The following is a 17,630-nucleotide window of genomic DNA, read 5'->3' as shown; positions in this document are numbered from 1 at the left end:
TGAACAGAAACACCTTCTCCCTGAGGACCCGAACCTGTCAGTTCTGCCCGAGACCAGACTGCTGCCTGATTTATTATCTAGAACACCCACTCGAGCCCTCGATGCTTGTGCAGAGTTTGGAATGGGTCCCCTGCACGGCTGCCTGTGTTGAGAGAAGTGACTTCTTTCTTGATGAAAGAGCCCACCCCGTTCAGGAGGTCTTCAGGAGGGGATAGGAGCACAGAGAGGCCTGCGCCAGGCCTTCGCTCTCGGCTGATGCCTGCCGACCTGGAGCTTGTGGCAATTACAGACGGCTTACATTCCGAACCCAGGGCAAGGGCTGGGTAAAAGTTCAGCTCATTCCCTTTAAAGAAAAAAAAAAAATTCTTCCTCTTTGACATTTCAGAGTTTTGACCCAGATCAGTCAGAGGCCACGAGAGCTCGCAATGTCTGGAGAGATCGTTTAGTTCCCGAGGCCTGAAGCTGCAGAGAAGCTGGAGCGAGCTAGTGACCTGCTGGGCTTGAGCTGAAGCCCTGTCTTTTCAAGCGTGCCCTGTCCCAGCCTCCCCAGACCTCACAGGGTGGACAGAAGGAGCGTGCCACCTTCCCCTCCCTCCAAAAGTTATCTTTACCCCCTGAAACCAAACACTGCATACAGCCCCTGTGAAACTGCTTCCTGGTAGGCTCCGGTGTCCTTGCTAAGTAAACATCCTCCCATGTTTTTGGAACCGAATCCCCTTCTGCTTCCTGGTCATCCCATTTGCATTTTTCTGTTCTGGATGCCATGTAGAATCAGGTTAATAGAAGGAAGACCTAGAATGGGGCAGGGGCACCTGAAATGACTGTTTCAATCTTAGTAAAACCGTAAGGAGAGTAACGGGGTCGTGGGAAGAAAAAGAGAAGACTTAGATGAAAAGTGAAATGAAACAGAACCTCCCAAACATCGTGCGATCATAAGGTTTTGCAAGTCAGAGCTGGTTCCCGCCAAGCGCCTGACGTGGGGACCTTCCTTTGCATGGGCTCAAGCTCTGTTGCTCTGTGGTTGAACCACAGTCGGCCTCCGTCTGTAGGCTCTGTGGCCGCATAGGGCCCCGCTGACCCCAAGTTGCTCTTGCCCCATCTCTCGTGACTTATTTGCCTCTTCTGTCTCACTTCCACCCACCCATGACATCTCCATCGCCATGGCAGTGAGCGGCCACGTCATTCACCAGGTTCATGGGGTGATGGGCCAACTCTGTGCTGAGCCCTACTTCCTTCTAGTTCTCCCTCCTGAAGCAGGAGGCTCCCTGGCAGAGCTCAAAGCCCTTTGTTTATTTGATCCTGGGCTCTTGGATAAATCAGGAATGTCCTGACATGAACTTAGGCATGTTTTTCTTCCATGGAAAAGGAAACTATGGCAAATGGTATTTAAGTAGGCAGAGGACCATTCCGGGGGACTTGCTTTGGTGCCATCAAGACCACATTCCTTTGGTCATCAGACCAGTAGGTGACTTCTTTATTGGCATGCTCTACCCTGGAGCCCAGAAGGTGTGAATTTGAAGCACTTTCTCCCCTGCTGAGAGCTTGGCACAGATGCTCTGGTCTTCTTTTAAAGCTGTGGAGTGCCATGGTTGTCTTCCAAGTGGTCTTCTTTCTGCTGGGTGAAACCTTGGCCCAGAGTGGTTGCTTGAAGAAGCCTGCTTGGGAGTCGAGGTATGGGATAAGGTGTCTGCCTGGCCTCTCATTCTCTAGCCGTCTGGAAGTTGCAAGGATCTCCATATGATATACTTTGAGGCAGCTGTCCTTGAACCTGAGTGAGCCTGAATACATCTCTCACTTCCTATCAGGGCTAGGCTCTTATGCTACAACTGGTCGTCAGAAACCTTGGAGGGTCTGCCTTTGGATGTGGCCATGTGGGAACCCAAGACACCCTGAGTCTGTCTAGGTGTGTGTGGTTCAGTGAGTTAGCATCTGAGCAGTTAGGGAACTATTTCTGGGTCGGAGGGCAGGAAAATGTTGGGAGTTGGAACTTTGTGTTCTGCTGCAATGGAGACCTGTCAGTATCCAAAAACAAGCCCGGTCAGTCTCCAGAGCCTTGGTGGGAAACCCCTCCTTGTGAGCGATTCCAGGTTTGAATGCCCATGTATTACCACGGCAGGGGCAGTAGGGGATGGGCTGGTGGATCCTTGTCTCATTAAAGCCAGTCATTGGCCGCTCGGGGTTCAGGCTTGGCTGCCACTCTGGTTTGCTGCTTTTCATGTTGTCAGAGGATCTTCTTGGGAACAAATGACTCAGCAACCTGAATCGCTGGGACTGAGTAGCCTAACTGCCTTTGAGAAGTGACTGGACGCATCCACCTAGGCCCTAAAATTCTGAGCCCCGGAAGAGTGGAGATCCTCTAGATTCGTCAAGCTGCCATTCAATTCCGTTTCTCTCACTCCTGCCCCAATAGAAGACTGGCAACTCATGGGGTAAGCAGGCAATGTTTTAATTACGCATTTTGTCCTTAGGAAATTCCAGGGAGAAAAAAGGTCCTGGTTTATGGCCAAAAAAAGCAGAAAATAACAAAAATCAGCTCCGGCTGTAATACTAGACTTGTCTGTGGCAGAAAGAGTTAATAGAACCGTGGGCTCAGGGTGAGGACCATTATTTTTTGGGATCCAGGAGAAGCTCCTATGGTTCAAGAAAAGATGATGCCACATTTAGTGTGGGACAGCCCTGTCTGGGCTCTGGGCACTGTCACTCAAAGAGTTAAACTAGTCTTATGGCTGGGGAGCCCTCAGCGAAGGCGTGAGCTTGCGGGCACTAGGCCCTCTATGCCCCAGAGCAGTGAGGTCTGGGGTAAAAGGGGCCGGAGAAGTGCGGCCAGGGAAGCGGAGTGTAGGCCCAACTTTTTTTTGCCTTGTTTGACCAGCCTTGGCACTGCCCTCTGGCTCTCCAGGGGAAAAGCTGCAGTTCTGCTCTTGCAACACAAGGAGCAGACTGGAGAATTTAGATCTGCGTCACAGAGCTCTGAGAGAGAGAGAGAGAGGAGAGAGGAGAGAGAGAGAGCGAGCGCTCCGTCGATAGGTCTGCTAGCAACAGCCGTGCTGCAGCAGAGAGAGAGAGAGAAATCAAGAAACAAGTCATAGCAACACCGGGCACCAGGTTCTGCCAGCTCACTTGCCAAGCGTTCAGAAATCTGTCGGGGGCCGGAGGCCTCTGGGTAGCCTAGGCTAGGGAGATGACACGCAAGGTGGCACGGGCGGTTCCCGCGGGGAGGAGGTGGGGTGGCGGTGGGGGGGCAGGGTTGGGAGCAAGAGGTTTCGGGGCGCTGGCGGAAGGTTTGCCGGGACCAGTTTCTGGAACATTCGGGGCTGCGGCACCTTACGGCCGACCGAGATTTGGGTCTGCGCAGGCGACGATGGGTGGTCCGACGGGCTCAGGACTTGACGGCGTAACCCCCTTCTTCCCCCACGTACGTATTTGCTGGGATCGGGGGCGATGTCTCTGCGTATGTGGGTGCTCTGTCTTTCTCACCTTCTTTCTCGCTTTTTGCTTTTTTTTTCCCCCCTCTGAGGGAGGGTTTTTTTCCACTTTAATTTCTTTTCCCTTAGTGTCAGCTGCTCAAGCCTGACCAGGGTAGAGGAAAGAGTAGCAAGCCGTCCCTGGCGTCCCACCTGACCTCCCAGCCTTTACCCCCATTTCCTTCGATCTGGCAGACAGACAGACAGGTTTTCCAAGTTGTTTGGGTATCAGTGTCTGTCCGTCCGTCCATACGGTTCTCAGGTGGAAGGTAAGGAGTGAGGAAGAGGAACACTGTGAGGAAGGCGAGAGGGGCAGCCTTTCCAGGGGTTGCCTGGTTTGAAGTGTTCATCCCTGGGAACCCAGGGCTGGTGGGGGAGCAGGTGGGCAGGATGGGGCGTGGGCTGGGAGAAGTGGGGTAAAGCCGGTACGTTTGTCACTGCGTAGTTGGGGAAAGTGGGCAATGGTGACGCAGTCACTGTTGGGTCTTGTTGTGGGCTCTGGGGGGACAGGTAGTGAGGCTCCTGCGATCTGGAGGGCCAGCTGAGAGGGGTTGAGGATGAGCTGAGAAGGGAAGCTAGCATTTAGAGATTAAATGTCATCCTTTTGGCGTTGGAAAGTTGTTTACCTTGCGCTCTCTGTGTCTCCATGTTGGCACCCTTCCAGTTCACATGTGATGGCCTTCCTTGTACTGCTGCATCATTAACTAAGTGACTGAGCTGGCCTTCCATTGGCCAGGGGAGGGCTCTCACTCCAGACACTTCCTCTGATTGGTGGGTAGGCCAATGGCAGGTGAAAACCTTTTTTTGATTGGCCGAGGGTTGGGTATCAAATCTGAATTTGCATTTCACTTGCTTAAAGGGGAGGGGGGAGAAGCCCAGCAGCTTTCTAAAATCTGTTTAGGGGTGTGCGTATGCTCCTGTGTCTCTGCCTGATTTTGACTGACCAGTTGAAGCCTCTTCCTGTGCCTTTTTAATTTCATGCACTATAAGGAAGAGTAGCTAAGGGCTCCTCCAAACTTTTCTTTTTGGAGGAGCAAGGGTTGGGGAGATGGGTGCGCAGAGGGTTGACCAAACTGGAAGAGAATATTTGTTCTTTAGTGGGAATTTTCCGATCAGCCACACCTCAGCGTTGCGGCAAAATAATTCTTGGCTCCCCTGGAAACGCACGGGCAAGGTAGGGCACAGCTGCTACTGCTGCTGTTGCCACCACCCTGGGCTTCCTGCTGACTCTGGGCTACTCCCCGGGGACGAGAGATTTGCATTGACGTCCCGGGCTGTCCACAGATGAGCCCATTATGGGAAGGACCTGCCTTCTGGAAGCTGCTGCTCCCTGGTGCTTGGAAAGGTGAGGATGGGGACTGAGCCCGGCACACGGCTCAGAAACTGCATATTTATTTGGTGGGATTTCCAGGAAAGCCACGGGGCCACAAGAGACTTGGAGGTCCCAGGTTAGAAAGGTTTGTCATCCTGGGGAGTGAGGAGAGTGAGAGCAAAACTAGGGCAGCAGGCTGCTCGCCTCTGGTTGGGGGAGGAGGACTTGGAAAAATCAGGGTCCCAGCTCCCCATCCAGCCCTCGTTGCAGCCCCCACGTCCATGGGGAGGGGGTTTCAGAGCCCCGCATCTTGCGCAGTGGCCCCCGCCCATGACTGCGCATCCGAAAGCGCATTGCGCTCCGGGTCTCCGGCCTAGGACAGCACCGCCCTTCTTATTACATAATGGAGGGCACGGCTGTGCTTTCTCGGCCCTTCCTTGCAACTCTACCTCCTGGCTCCCCAGGGCCCACAGAACTGGGGAGGGTCTGGTGGAAGAGAAGTGAAAAGACTTGACTCCCCTGGAGGGCTCGCTCTTGTCCAGTCAGTGAGAGGGGCTGGGTTTGCAGACAGAAATGGACTGCCGACCCCTGTCTCGGGGTATGAAATGCAGAACGTCCTTCTGAATGCCCTGTGTCACCTATAGGCCCCCAGGACCTCGTGGGGGGCGGGGGGGGGAGGGGCGGGGGGGGAGCCAGTGCCCTTTTTTCTCTTATGCTTTCTGAGAGGAAGTTTCTGAAGGGAAAGATGTGACCATTGCGAGAGTAAGGAAGACTTTGGGGGGGCCAGTTGAGAGGTGGTTGACAGGTCCCCTCCCCTTGTCTCTAGCTTCCCTTTCCCTGGGTGGGTTGATGGCATTTGGAGACTCCTTTTTATCATAAGGCTGCCATTTTGGAGGCATTTCTGCTGGTCTCGGACATGGTGGCGTTGGTTTTTCTGGTCCTGCTGTGCCAGTTCCGCAGAGTGGGCGGGGGGCGGGGGCTGTGACGGAGGAGGGGAGGGGGGGGGGGCAAAAGCGCAGCAGAGGCGGGCACAGTGGTGGCTGCCGCAGTGAAGGTGGCCCCACGGGCAGGACTGCCCAGTGCCACCCTCGGACACAGCTCTGGGTGGGGGTTCCACCAGCTGGGGCCCCGGCTTTGCCCGAACGTGGGCACTGCTCACTGAAGGTCTGGGTCTCCCATGCCCTCGTCAGTCTGAGGCTTAGAGCAGTCCAGGGGGGAGGGAAAAACAGGTTTTTGAGGGGGGGGGGGGTGGTGAAAGCAGGGATATGGCAGCTCATCTCCGACGAGTTGGACCTGTGGTGTGTGCTCCCCAAATAGGTTCTATCTCTGGCAGTCTCCCCATGGGGACAGGGGGTGGGGTCCATGGCAGCTTTGACGATCTGTTTGGATGGCCCTGCCCTTTTCCCATTTTTTTCCCTCTGTGTTCCTCCGCATGTCCCCTGCCAGGGCCATGGTTCCAGCTGTAGTCCTCCAGTGAGGCTTCTTGCCTGCCGTCCCTCTCTTTTCCAGGCCCTTCTGCGTGCAGCGGCCATCTTGTCTTTCTTGCTCAGAAATTTAAAATGGTTTCTCTTCGTCTCCAGAGCGAGATCCCTTCCCTTTAGCAGGATGCTGGAGGCTGTCTATGACTAGTCTTGTCTTAGCTCTCTTATACAGTCTCACCTTTCCGAGTTTGCCTAAGTGGACCAAGTATTCCAGCAAAACCAGACAACTTACTTTTTCTTGTCTTTTCTCTGTTCTCACTGCTATTTTCCATGCCTCCTCCACTGCACCCACCTGCGGCAGCCCCACTATCTCCCAAGGACCTTCCCTAATTACTTTCACGAGAAGCAGTCCTCATACTCATCCCTGCCCACTTCGACCAAACTCCCATTTCTTCATGCTTCTTTTATGCTACTTTAGATATGCTGGGGTTCTTTGGGTTTAAGTCTTATGTCACCTATTAGATTGTGAGCCCCAGGAAGCTAGGGGAAATAAAGGAAACATGTACCTATATGGCGTTTTCTGTTTGGCAGGTACCATATCCAGTTCATTGACGGTGGTTATTTCATTTATTCCTCACTGCAACCCTGCAAGGAGTGGCTGGTAAGTGTTCTGTTCATGATTAGAACCCTGGTGTCTCACAGCCTTTGCATTTTTCTTCTCTCAGTCTTCAGTATCTATAAAATGCCTCTTAGGAGGTAGATCCCCAAAACGTGTCTATTTAAGGAGTTCTGTGAGTCCCTGATGCTTTGTGGGAGTTTGGGTGGCTCATCTTCCTGAACCCAGGGTCTGGGTCACTTAGCTCTTCCATGCCACTCTCCCTGCGGCCTCATTAACTTTCTTCTTTTGCTTTGAGGATAGGTTCACGCAAGAGGATGAGTTTGTTTTATTTTTGTAGCTGAAAGTAATGGACTACCAAACCTCAGTTTTCCTCTTGGACGAGGAGGTGGAGGTGGAGTGGTTGCATTACCTTCAGGGCAGACAGAATAACCCCCGGAATCTAGAGATCCGTAGAGACCGAAGAAGCAGAGACGTGGCACTTTGGCAGAGCTGGGTCTACATCTTGACTCTGCCTCACTCATCTCGGTGGTTTGAGACATGTTACTTGATTTCCCTTAGCATCCCCGGTCAGTGAAATGAAGCCACTGCTACTACACAGAAATGCCTAATATATTGTCAAAAAGGTAAGCTCCTAAGAGAAAGCGATGCAGCTTCGTTCCCCCGGCCCAGTTGTCTGCTGGGGACTTAAGAAAGGAATATATGAGGTATCTCGAGGAGAAATGGGGAAGCAGAAAGCGTATGTTTCTTCAGTGGTATTGTAGGCAGGGGCAAGGAGGAGGTAACCGGGCAGTAGGCACCTGAAGCCTGCAGGTCGTGCCTTTCCCCACCGGGGCTAAATACCCGCTCTTGCATTAGAACCTTCTGAATCAGGAAAGCACCATGGAAACGTAGATGAGCCATGTGGTGGCAGACTGAGGGTTAACCAGTGAGCCTCCCTGGGATCCTTTTGATGCCAGGTTAGTTTCCCTTCTTTAACAGTGCAGCGGTGGCTGCCCGCTTCCTGACGCTATCGCATCCCGTGGGAGGGGAGTTGGACACCCTGAAGCCCCTCGTCGCCAGTTCCGGGGTTACAGAGCAGGGAGTGACGACAGCTCCTGAGTCGTCAGCCGACGGCAGCGGGGACCCTGGTGACGGCTGCTTTGTTGTTTTTTTCCTCTTCGGATGATGACTCAGTGTGTCGGGAGCCGGGAGATGGAGCACTCAGCCGAGTGGCCAGGACGTTCTGTCAACACGAAAGCAGCAAAAACAGCTTGTCGCGGCTCAGAGCTGACCCTGGGCTGGGGTCATTTTCAGGAAGGGCTTAGCAAAGGAAAGGCGACCGCCACGTACTGGGTTGGCAGAGGTGATAGCGGGTAACCTAACAGGGCTCTGTAGACCCTTGAATTTTAGAACCTGAAAAGAAAACACGGCCGTTTGTGTTACTAGATGAGCCTGGCAAACAGGATCACTTCTTGAGCTCCTCACACTCGTCCCCGACAAAGAGACATCTTCCCGGGTCCAGAACCGCGCCCCCCCCTCCCCCGGGGGGGATTTCTTAGTGTGGCTCACTGCCTTGGACGGAAGGCAGGTCCCTTTATTTTTTGGGGGGGGGGGAGCAAGAGTGGGGCCTGGCAGCTCTAGTGCCCGTTGTGGGGATGTGGTGTTTTGGGGGGGTTTCCTCTGCCGGCGTCACGCAAAGATGGTGGCTCCCGCATCACCTGCCACAAGCCGAAGACCAACTCTCTCCGGCAGCCTCGCTTCAGCGTCCCCTTTCCTTATCCCAAATCCCAAGCTTTTCTTCTTCTTCACCATCTTGCTCACTTCCTTCTCAGGTATCGTGGTGGGCCTTGACCTCCGCGTCTGTCTGTGTGGGTGTGTGTGGTGCGTGTGGTGTCATCATGGCGGCTCGGGCTTCTAGGCTTTTCTCGCGTCTGCAGCAATGCGCCTTGTGCGCGTGACGCCCCCGCGGCCCCGCCCCGCCGCCCAGGCCCCGCCCCGCCGCCGGGCCCCGCCCCGCCGCCCGGCCTGTCCCTGAGACCCAGGGAGGAGACGGGCCCTCAGCTCTTTCGCCGCAGAATCTCGGCCAAACCACCATCATCCCCAGCATCTGGCTTCTCTTCTCTCCTCCCCCGCTGTCGGCCAGCGTCTGGGGCAGAGGAGCAAACAACTTGTGGGAGGGGATGATGGAGGGACAGACAGCCTGGCCGAGCTCTCTGGCCGCCTCAGCCTGGGTGCCATTTTTCTCAGCCTCCTGCACTCCTGTGGACGATGCCCGCTCTGACCTTTGTCGCCGCGCACTTCCTCTTCCCCTGAGGACCTCCCCGCGTGACTGGGATCTGGGGTCATGGGAGCTCAGAAGGAGCAGGGAGACCCGGCCCAGGTCCCAGAGGACAGCTGAAGAGACAGGCGAGGGGTGGGAGCTGGCCGACCCCACCCAAGTACAGAGGCAGCCCCATCACCACCCCCCACCCTTTTTTGCAGTCGTGTCTTTTCCACCCTAAGTAGAGAGCAACTTGACCTGAAAAAATTCGTGTCTCTATGTGGGTGTTGGAACGTCTGTGGATCTTTGTCCGGAATCTGTGCGGTGCTGAGAGCCCAGGTTCTGTGCTTCAGGGCGCTATTGTCCTTCGGGTTTGTTTTTGCAGCAGTGTGATGGATAGGTCTTCCTCGACGAGCCCCTGTGCCCGCTGCGGTTGGCCTTTCTCCAGGACGCTGGGCCCGGCCGTGGCCCTGCTTCTTGTCGGTGGACGGGGCTCCGCAGCGGAGGGCCGTGTCCGGGGGCCCAGAAGAGACCCCGATGATTGGGGCCGGCGCATGGTGCATTGCCTGGTGGTCCCTGGGAACTGAGCCCACCTTTCACTTCTTCCCCACAGAGACCTCAGGGGAGTTCGGCTCCAGGAGTAGGTGACAGCCTGCTGGAGACTCCGCTGATGACGTTGCTGGCGTTCAGAAGACAGTCGTCATCCTGTGGGGTAAACGTGTTGCCTGTTTGCGTGTCTTATTTGGAACACACACAAAAAGGAGCTGCCTGGCAGCCTGGCTCTCCGCAGTAAGTATCTGCATTTTTTTTTTCCCCTTCGAATGTCGGAAGTGGAAGGATGCGGCGCTGAACCCAGCCGCCTCTTGTGCCTTCTCGGTTCTTTCCTGCACAGCCCAGCCCTCAACCCTCCAGAAGTGGGGACTGGATCGGTTTCCCCATGCTGCTGGAGAGCTGCAGAAAGCCTAGCACTCACTGATCTGCTAGTGGGTTCAGGAGAAGTTGATTCTCCCTAAAATGGAGCCAAGAGGCCAGGTCCCCCCGAACTGAGTGTTCACAGACTGAATGGAAGGGCCCTGCCTGTGCTCACTGCCCCCAGCAGGGAGGTGACTCTCAGTTGCCTGGCTGGGGGGGTAGGTGGGGGAGTGGCGAGGTGGGGGATGTGCTTTGCCAGCATCTAGCATGGTTCTCTGCCAAGTTCTAGCTCCAGATCGCTAGGCCGCTAGGAACCTAGACTATATATAGCGTTGTGCTAAGCAATTCTTATCGGACCTGCCTGTCCCCTCACCCGCATGGGGACGAGAGCTTCTATCAGAAAACCAGCACCTGGAGAGAGTTAGCCACCTCCACGGGGCCTTTTATTCTGGGAAGGGGTGTGGGTGTGTGTATGTTGGTGTGTGTGTGTGCATGCACATGCATTTGTGTGTCTGTGTACATGTGTCTGTGTCTGGTTGTCTAGTTCAGGGCTGCCAAGCTTGCTTTCTTCCCCGTTTCAGATGCTAGCAGATTCAGAACCTTGTGGGTGCTGACGACGTAGGCTGAGGGGCGGGAGGAACTGGTGGTTCTCGAAGGATCCTGGGTTGGTTGGGAGGAGATGCTGGCACCCAATGTGGCTGAGAGTACCATGTGGCCTCTACTGTGTCTTAACAGCTTCCGGTTTGCCCTGCTTTGTCCGAGCATGTCTTGACCTCTCCCTTCCTTCTTTGGGACCTTCTGTCTTCCCTGCCTTCCTCCAGCCCTGCCTAGTCCTTCCTCTGATTTATTTGGGATGGATGAGGCAGCCCCGGCTCTGGGTATCCGGGAACTTGTCTGCGCCCCGCCCGCACCCTCGTTTGGGGTTTCTGGAAGCCTGGCTTGACCGGCAGAAGGGGTCAGTCGTCCGCAGAGGAGCTGGGTGGTGAATGAGTGCATCATGCTGGGAGGCACGGGGCAGCGTGGCCTGGGTCTCAGCCTCCTCCTTCTCAGAGGTGCTGTTGAGCCCACAGTTTGTGTGGTTCTGTGACCGTGAGTGCTGACAGACGTGACGCGAACCTGGGCTTGTCAGTGAGCCACCGCCAGCCTGCTTCTCGGAAACCGGTCACAGGAAGGAAGATTGGATCCCACCACCTCCCCACCTCCCAGGTAAGTCAGGTGTGGCCCACACTGTCCGGCCCACCCCCAGCCCTTCTCTGTCTCCATGGAGGGCGTTCTCCTTACTCAGTGGAGAAGCCTCAGACTTCTCCATTCAGAATCTCCCAGACAATTGCCCTCTTCTTTGCATTCTCCTCCTCCTGGCTTTTCTGTGAATGGGGTTAGTAACCAGCGAAGGCTCGGGGGCTGGCGGGCAGCCTAAGTGATCGGAAGCCGGCGATGGTGGGGGTGGCAGCTGGCAGAACAACCATCGGGCCTCCTGCGATCGCTGCCCTCCCCAGACCCCTGTGTCCAGCACTAGGTTCTGGGTGCTGAGCCCTCAGAGGGGCTGGGAGCTAGGCCGCCTTTTCCCGTGTCCTCTCTTACCTGGACGCCGGGGCACCTTTAGCCTCACTGGGCTTTAGTTTAGGCCCGTGGCTTGGACTTTATGGACTGTGGGCTGGGCACTGAACTTTGGGGTTCTTTCCCTACCTTAAGGTTTGGTTTTGGTTTTTTTTTTGAGTGAGTTACTTTTTTACTCTAGGGCCTCGTTGCCTTTACTTTAAAATCCTGGCCCAGTGAGCCACTGCAAAGCCTGTCCAGGCAGTTGACGTAGGAATGTTTTTCTCGCTGCCGCACTCGATACTGGTCACAGTAACAGTGGTGGTGATTAAAAAGGAGGAGGCCTACGGAACTGGGAGGTCTGTCACTTGATGGAGATGGTGCAGACTGAGGCGCTGCACACCTCCTCAGGAGATCTCTCTCCTGTCGAGTCGATTCCTGCCCCATCTGAGCCAGTAGGGCCGGATGGAGAGAGCTGACAGCCGATCATCTGGGGTCTCAAGACCAAAGGGATGGTGCCGGGGAATTTTATGATGTACTCGGATGATATCACGAGGCCCCTATGGGATCCCAGCTCTCCACTTGTGCCTCGTGGATGAGGGTGGTGTTTCTGCCCCCACCCCACCCCCCGCCCACCGCTTTCCCCGGGAAGTCTGCTGCATGCTGCCTCCCAGTGTTTCATCTTCGCCTCTTCCCATCTGAAAAGAGACTCTTGAGTTGGCCCTGAGCAGCCTGGGATCCTTGCTGAGCGGATTTGGAAGAGTCCGATGTCTCTTCCTTCAAGGAATCTGAAGCCTCAGCCCCTCTGGCAGGAACGGAGTGAGGGATGGCTAGGGGTGTTGGACCTGGAACAGGAATAAAGCAGACAGATCAGCTCTGGTGCAGCTGGGGAGATGAAGCGGGAGCCGGCCAAGTCCCTCAAGATGTGCCGGCTAGAGTCTGGCCAGCGCTGGCTGCCGGGCTGGAGCCAGATGGAGTCGCTGGCCGTGCTGGGGAGCCGCGGCTCCCTGTGCTCAGCGCGTCCCCCGGCCTGGCTCTGGGTGCCCGCTGCTGTGTTCACAGCCTTGCCCAGCTTTCTCCCTCATCTCATGCGTTCCTTCCTTCCTGCTCCCCAGCCTGGCTGCTCCAGAGGTGACGTGGAACATTGTGTCAGAAGCCAGGCTGGCAGAGCATTTGGCATCACCCCCCCGCCCCCAAGAGGGGGGCCAGGCAGAGCCGGCGCTTCTCTGTTGACCTTTGAGTCCCCGCGGTCTGGGAGCCGGGAGGCGGCGCGGGGGCCTCTGTCCAGCTGGGGTCCAGCCGAGGTTAACAGGGCTGCTGGCCCTGGAGCCGCGCTGGTGCGGCTTGGCCGGGAGGCGTGCGGGAGGGGCCCTGCCAGGGGGCCTAGTTGGTCAGCTCCTTCCTTTCCATCGACTCCTGGTCTGCTCAGGACCGCGAACTGTTTCATGCACAGCTTGACTTTGTCCCCAGGCGTGAGTGCCCCCCGGGGCTGCAGTGGGGCTTAAGTGAGCATCTGTACTTTGTGCTGGTCACTCTGTTGGGCATTTTGTTGCTGCGCTCTTCCCCACCCCCCCACCCCCCCTCCAAAATATGTGAGAATGCCTTTTCCACTCGCCGGCTGTCTGTGGGAGGCCCTCCTCATCTTGCGTTTCTTTTCTGGGACTTGGAGTGTCTGTCAGGAAAGCGTAGACGCGGTTTGGTTCCTTGCTAGCTCCCTCCACAGGAGCTGCTCGTGGGCAGATGAGGCCATAGAACGCCTCCAGCCCCCCTGGGCCGGTGCAGTCGCGTGGAGCCCCGGGCAGGGGAGGAGCAGGGGGGCGGGGATGGAGAGCCACGCAGGGGAGTGCGGGGGTGGGGGTGGGGGAAGAGTTGTGCAGCATCTGACCGCAGGATCAAGGCCGGGGCAGGTGGGAGGAGGCTGCCTGTGGCAGCCTGAGCAGACACGTGTGCGTGGCGCCCGGATTGGGGTCTGTAACGAGGCTCAAAGGCCTGAGACAGGCCTCAGAGTCCTTGGTCTTAGCATGCAGGCCAGGGAACCAGCCTTTGTTAGGCCCCCTTTCGCCTATCTGATTACATGCTCAGAACAATCCTTTTATGATTGAAGACACGGTAATTTGGTTAAGTGACTTAAACAAGGTCACATGCCTGGTGGGTGGCGCTCGTGAGATTTAAACGGGCACCTCTGAGTCCGAAGCCTGCACATTTTCTTCATGCTCTTAGGCTGAAGTCCGAGCTGAGACCCTCAGAGGATCGGCAGCCACTGTGACCCGGAGGGCAAGGCCAGATGCTCTGTGATCCCCGTGCACAGGCAGGTAGATACACTCCTTCCACAAGGTGTCTTCAAGCCTCTGCCGTGTATGTGCCAAAGAGAGTGCTCAGTGTGGGGTTGCTGGACTCAACAAAACCAAGTTTCTGCCCTTGTGGGGTGTATATCCTCTTGTGGGGGAGATACCGTTAATGCTAGTAAACAAGATTTAAAAACAGACGTATATGGAAAAGAAGGACCTTCATCCTTATGCAGAAGTGGGATCCAGATGTTGGTCGGGGAGGGAACTGGGGAGACTGAAGGGCGTTGGCCCCCGGGGAAGCCATGTTGATTGAACCTCCGGAGAGAGCTGACACGCATTCTAACCCTTCTCGTTTCCCATCAGCTGGGAAAATCCACCCGCAGCCCACAGAAGCTCACAGAAGCCTGCAGTGGGTCAGGAGTCAGGGTGGCCGTAGCTGTCAAACCGTTGGTCACCAGAAGACTAGGGGTTTTTTTCCCCCAATAGCCACGGCTACTCCTGACCTCCTGTCTCTCCCACCCTTACCAGGCGCCAGCTGGCATCTCCCCCGGGGCCTGGTCACCATGCCCCTCTCTTGTCCAGGCAGTGCCGGGGGACACTCGGGGTCAGTGTTTGCCGAGTCACCAGTAGAACATGTGCCCACAGGAGGCGGAGCTCCACAGAGCCGCCCCTCTGCCAGCACGTGTGGTTCCAAGAGCCTCACAATAGGGAAGGGAAGGGAGGGGAGTCCCTCGGTATCAGATGCTCAGAGGAGCTTTGTGTCCTGAGAGGTTGAGGCAGGTCGCTAGCTGGGGACGGGGGAGGGCGCGTTTCCTGTGTGCAGCGCCGGGACCCGGGCCTTGTTTACACGGTAGGAGTGCCGTGGCTGCCGGGCCGGGCTGAGGCAGGCCACGTGACTCGCCCGCTCTGGCACCACAGTCCTGGCGGCCCGGCCCACCCTGGCCGTGCAGGCTGCCACCTGCTGCCAGGGGGCCGGGGTTGCAGTGGGACCGAGTGTGGGCCTCGGTGGCGCGCGCCTGTGGGGGCTCACGGAGCCTGCAGGCGAGTCAGCCGGACAGGGGTTCTGGCTCCCTTGGTAGAAACGTGCTCCCTCACTTCACCTCTGTGGGCCTCAGTTTCATTATCTATAAAAACGAGAGGGGTTGAGCCAGAATCTTCTCAGAGGTTCCTGTCAGCTCTGATACGGAGGCTCCCTGGATGTTTGTGGAGGTATTTCTCTTCTTTATTATTATTATTTATCTATTTTTGGCTTTGCTGTGTCTTCGTGGCCGCGTGCAGGCTGTCTGCAGTGGCAGAGAGTGGGGGCTGCTCTTCACTGCCTTGGGCTTCTCATTTCGGTGGCTTGTCCTGCCGCGGAGCACAGGCTCTAGGCCACTGGGCTTCAGGAGCTGCAGCACGTGCGCTCAGCTGCCCCGCGGGATGTGAGATCCTCCTGGACCAGAGATCGAAGCCGTGTCCCCCCGCCGCATTGGCAGGCAGATTCTTAACCACTGGATCACCAGGGAAGCCCCGTGGAGGTATTTCGTAGCCAGAGACTCGGGACCTGCGTTACTAGGACAGGGGAGGGACCCTAGAGACTTGTCTGGTGCAGCGGTAACCATGTTGCCTGAAGGGACACTGTTAGAGTGAATTAGGGTGGGCGGGTGGAGGCACTTTTCGAAATATGCCGGAAGTAAATGCGAAAGGTGAAGACCGTGAAAGTGTCTGCTGAGGACCCTCCGGGTGACTGAGGACATGGACCCCAGCTCCTAAGAGCTCGTCTGGAGACCCGTGTGGGAACTGCAGTGGGCTGGCAGGGCTGCGGGGGGTGACCTGACACGCTATGCTCCCGGAGAGATTTGCCCTCCCTTTTTGGCCCTAAATCCTGGAGAGGAACTAGGTCTGCAGGATCCCTGTGTCCTCTGCCTTCCCTGAAACTTCTCAGGGTCTGTGCCCCTGTTGCTGTCAGGAAGTTTCCCTTTATATTTAGCCTTTTTTCATGTGATTGTTAAAGCCCTTCCATTTAAAAAAAATACAGGAGCAAAGAAAACAGAAATATCTCAGAGCCACCAGTTCCATTTTGGCTTTTTAGTCTTGAGCCCCTCCTTAAAAGACAGCAAAAATGAAAAACATGTACGGCAAAGCGCAGGGTCCCAAGCCCTTCTGGATTTGTGTGCAGAGCCAGGCTGCAGCCAGGTGTGGCGGGGCCCTGGCCTCCCTGCTCCACGGTGGCCTCGGTCCCTGACGTCCACTGCGTCTGTGGGGGTGCGTGGGCAGGGGCCCTGAGGCGGAGGCACATGCTGTGCAGCCCGCTAGACAGAATGCAGAGCTTTAAAAATAGCTGCGTTTTTCCCAAGATGCTATCTGCTCGCTACGCTCTAGGACACTTTACCTGGGCTTCGTCACTATGAACCCAGCCTCCTGGACTCCCAGAATGGTGGTGGGAATGGGGATTGGGGCTCGGATGCAGGCAGGAGAGGAATTGCCTGGTAAGCGTGGTCTCACCTGCCCCGCGTGAGGTTTCACGGTTCTCTTCATGTTTGCCAGCTCGTCTGACCTCTCACGCCTTGTGAGGGTGCGTGGGTGGTATGAGCTCGGTGGCTGATGACCTTGAACTGGAGAGAATCCTGCTTGTACCTGCGTAATTTGGGACACTGTGCATCCAGGTCCCCTGACTCTGGGTGTTCTAGCCAGGGGACCCATGGGGAGGGGCAGGGACGGAGGTGGGTCTTGGGCAGTTGACTTGGCCATTCTAGGTCTCAGGTCTTTTGTCTTATGTATTGAAGGGGCAGGAAACCTCAGAGTATCTGGGTTCTCTGTTTTTTTCAACTCTCTCGGAGCTCTCGTGAAGACTGGCGTGCGCTCTGTGGCTGGGAAGCCAGCCATGCACCATGCGTTTTTGGTGAGGTTTCTTGCATTTGGAAGCTTCTGGAATATGCTGTGCTTCCGACCATTCTGACACGTCTGTACAGCACTTCATGTTTGCGCATATGGTCTGTTTCTGCCAAGTAGCGCTCTCAGAAATGAGGCCTCACGGTGGGGTCTCTGAGACTTTCTCCATCAGACTTGTAAGCATTGCTTATGGAGCTCTGCCTAGCTGCTCGTTACCTGTTTGCTCGCTACTTAATGTGCAGCACCTGCTGGAAGAGCCGGCTGATGTGTGACGGAAACGCTCGCTTCAGCTCTGATTGTTTGCGTGATGACTGATTTGAAGAAGTAGGCCTTTCCCGTGGAGAAGAAGGTGCTGAGAGACTCCTTGGGCAGCTGTGTTTTCTAAGTACTGACCCAGCCCCCACCCTCCACAGGGGCTTCTGAAGCAGAGCGTGGGCTGCACGACTCCTTGGCCATGTGGCCCTCTGTGTGGTCTGCATTTGGTCAGGAAGGGGGAAGGAGGGAGTGTTTATAGCATATTTAACCAGGGTGACTTGGGCTTTATCTGGGGGGTGTTTGAGGAACAATTGGAGTTGGGTGGGGGGCAGCACACTTGCGTCTGCACCATCTGTCCCTGCGTATCCCCTGAACGCGGCCCTGGCTTGTAGAGAAACCCTGCGATGGGGAAGCCACCTCGGAGTTGTTCTGGTGGCTGCAGACTTCAGGGACTTCATGTGTGAACGTCTGTCATTCCGGACTCCGTCTGGGCCACTGTGGCACCCCGATGGCTCCCGAGGAGAGACGGGGCTTCTCTATCCGAGAGCGGGAGCCTGGCGGTCCTCGGGAGGGCCCTTGGGGCCTGCGTCCGTGAACGCCAGAGCAGCTCAAGATGTGGGTGCTGGGATCCGGCGTGGGCTCTGCTAGTCCTTTCTGCCTCTGAGACATGCCTGCGCTCGGGATGGGGAACACGCGAGTGTTGTTTCCCTTTG

The sequence above is a fragment of the Odocoileus virginianus genome, chromosome 11 (assembly GCF_023699985.2).
Source record: "Odocoileus virginianus isolate 20LAN1187 ecotype Illinois chromosome 11, Ovbor_1.2, whole genome shotgun sequence".
NCBI classification, from domain to species: Eukaryota; Metazoa; Chordata; class Mammalia; order Artiodactyla; family Cervidae; genus Odocoileus; species Odocoileus virginianus.
Note: the sequence above shows the minus strand (reverse complement) of the source record.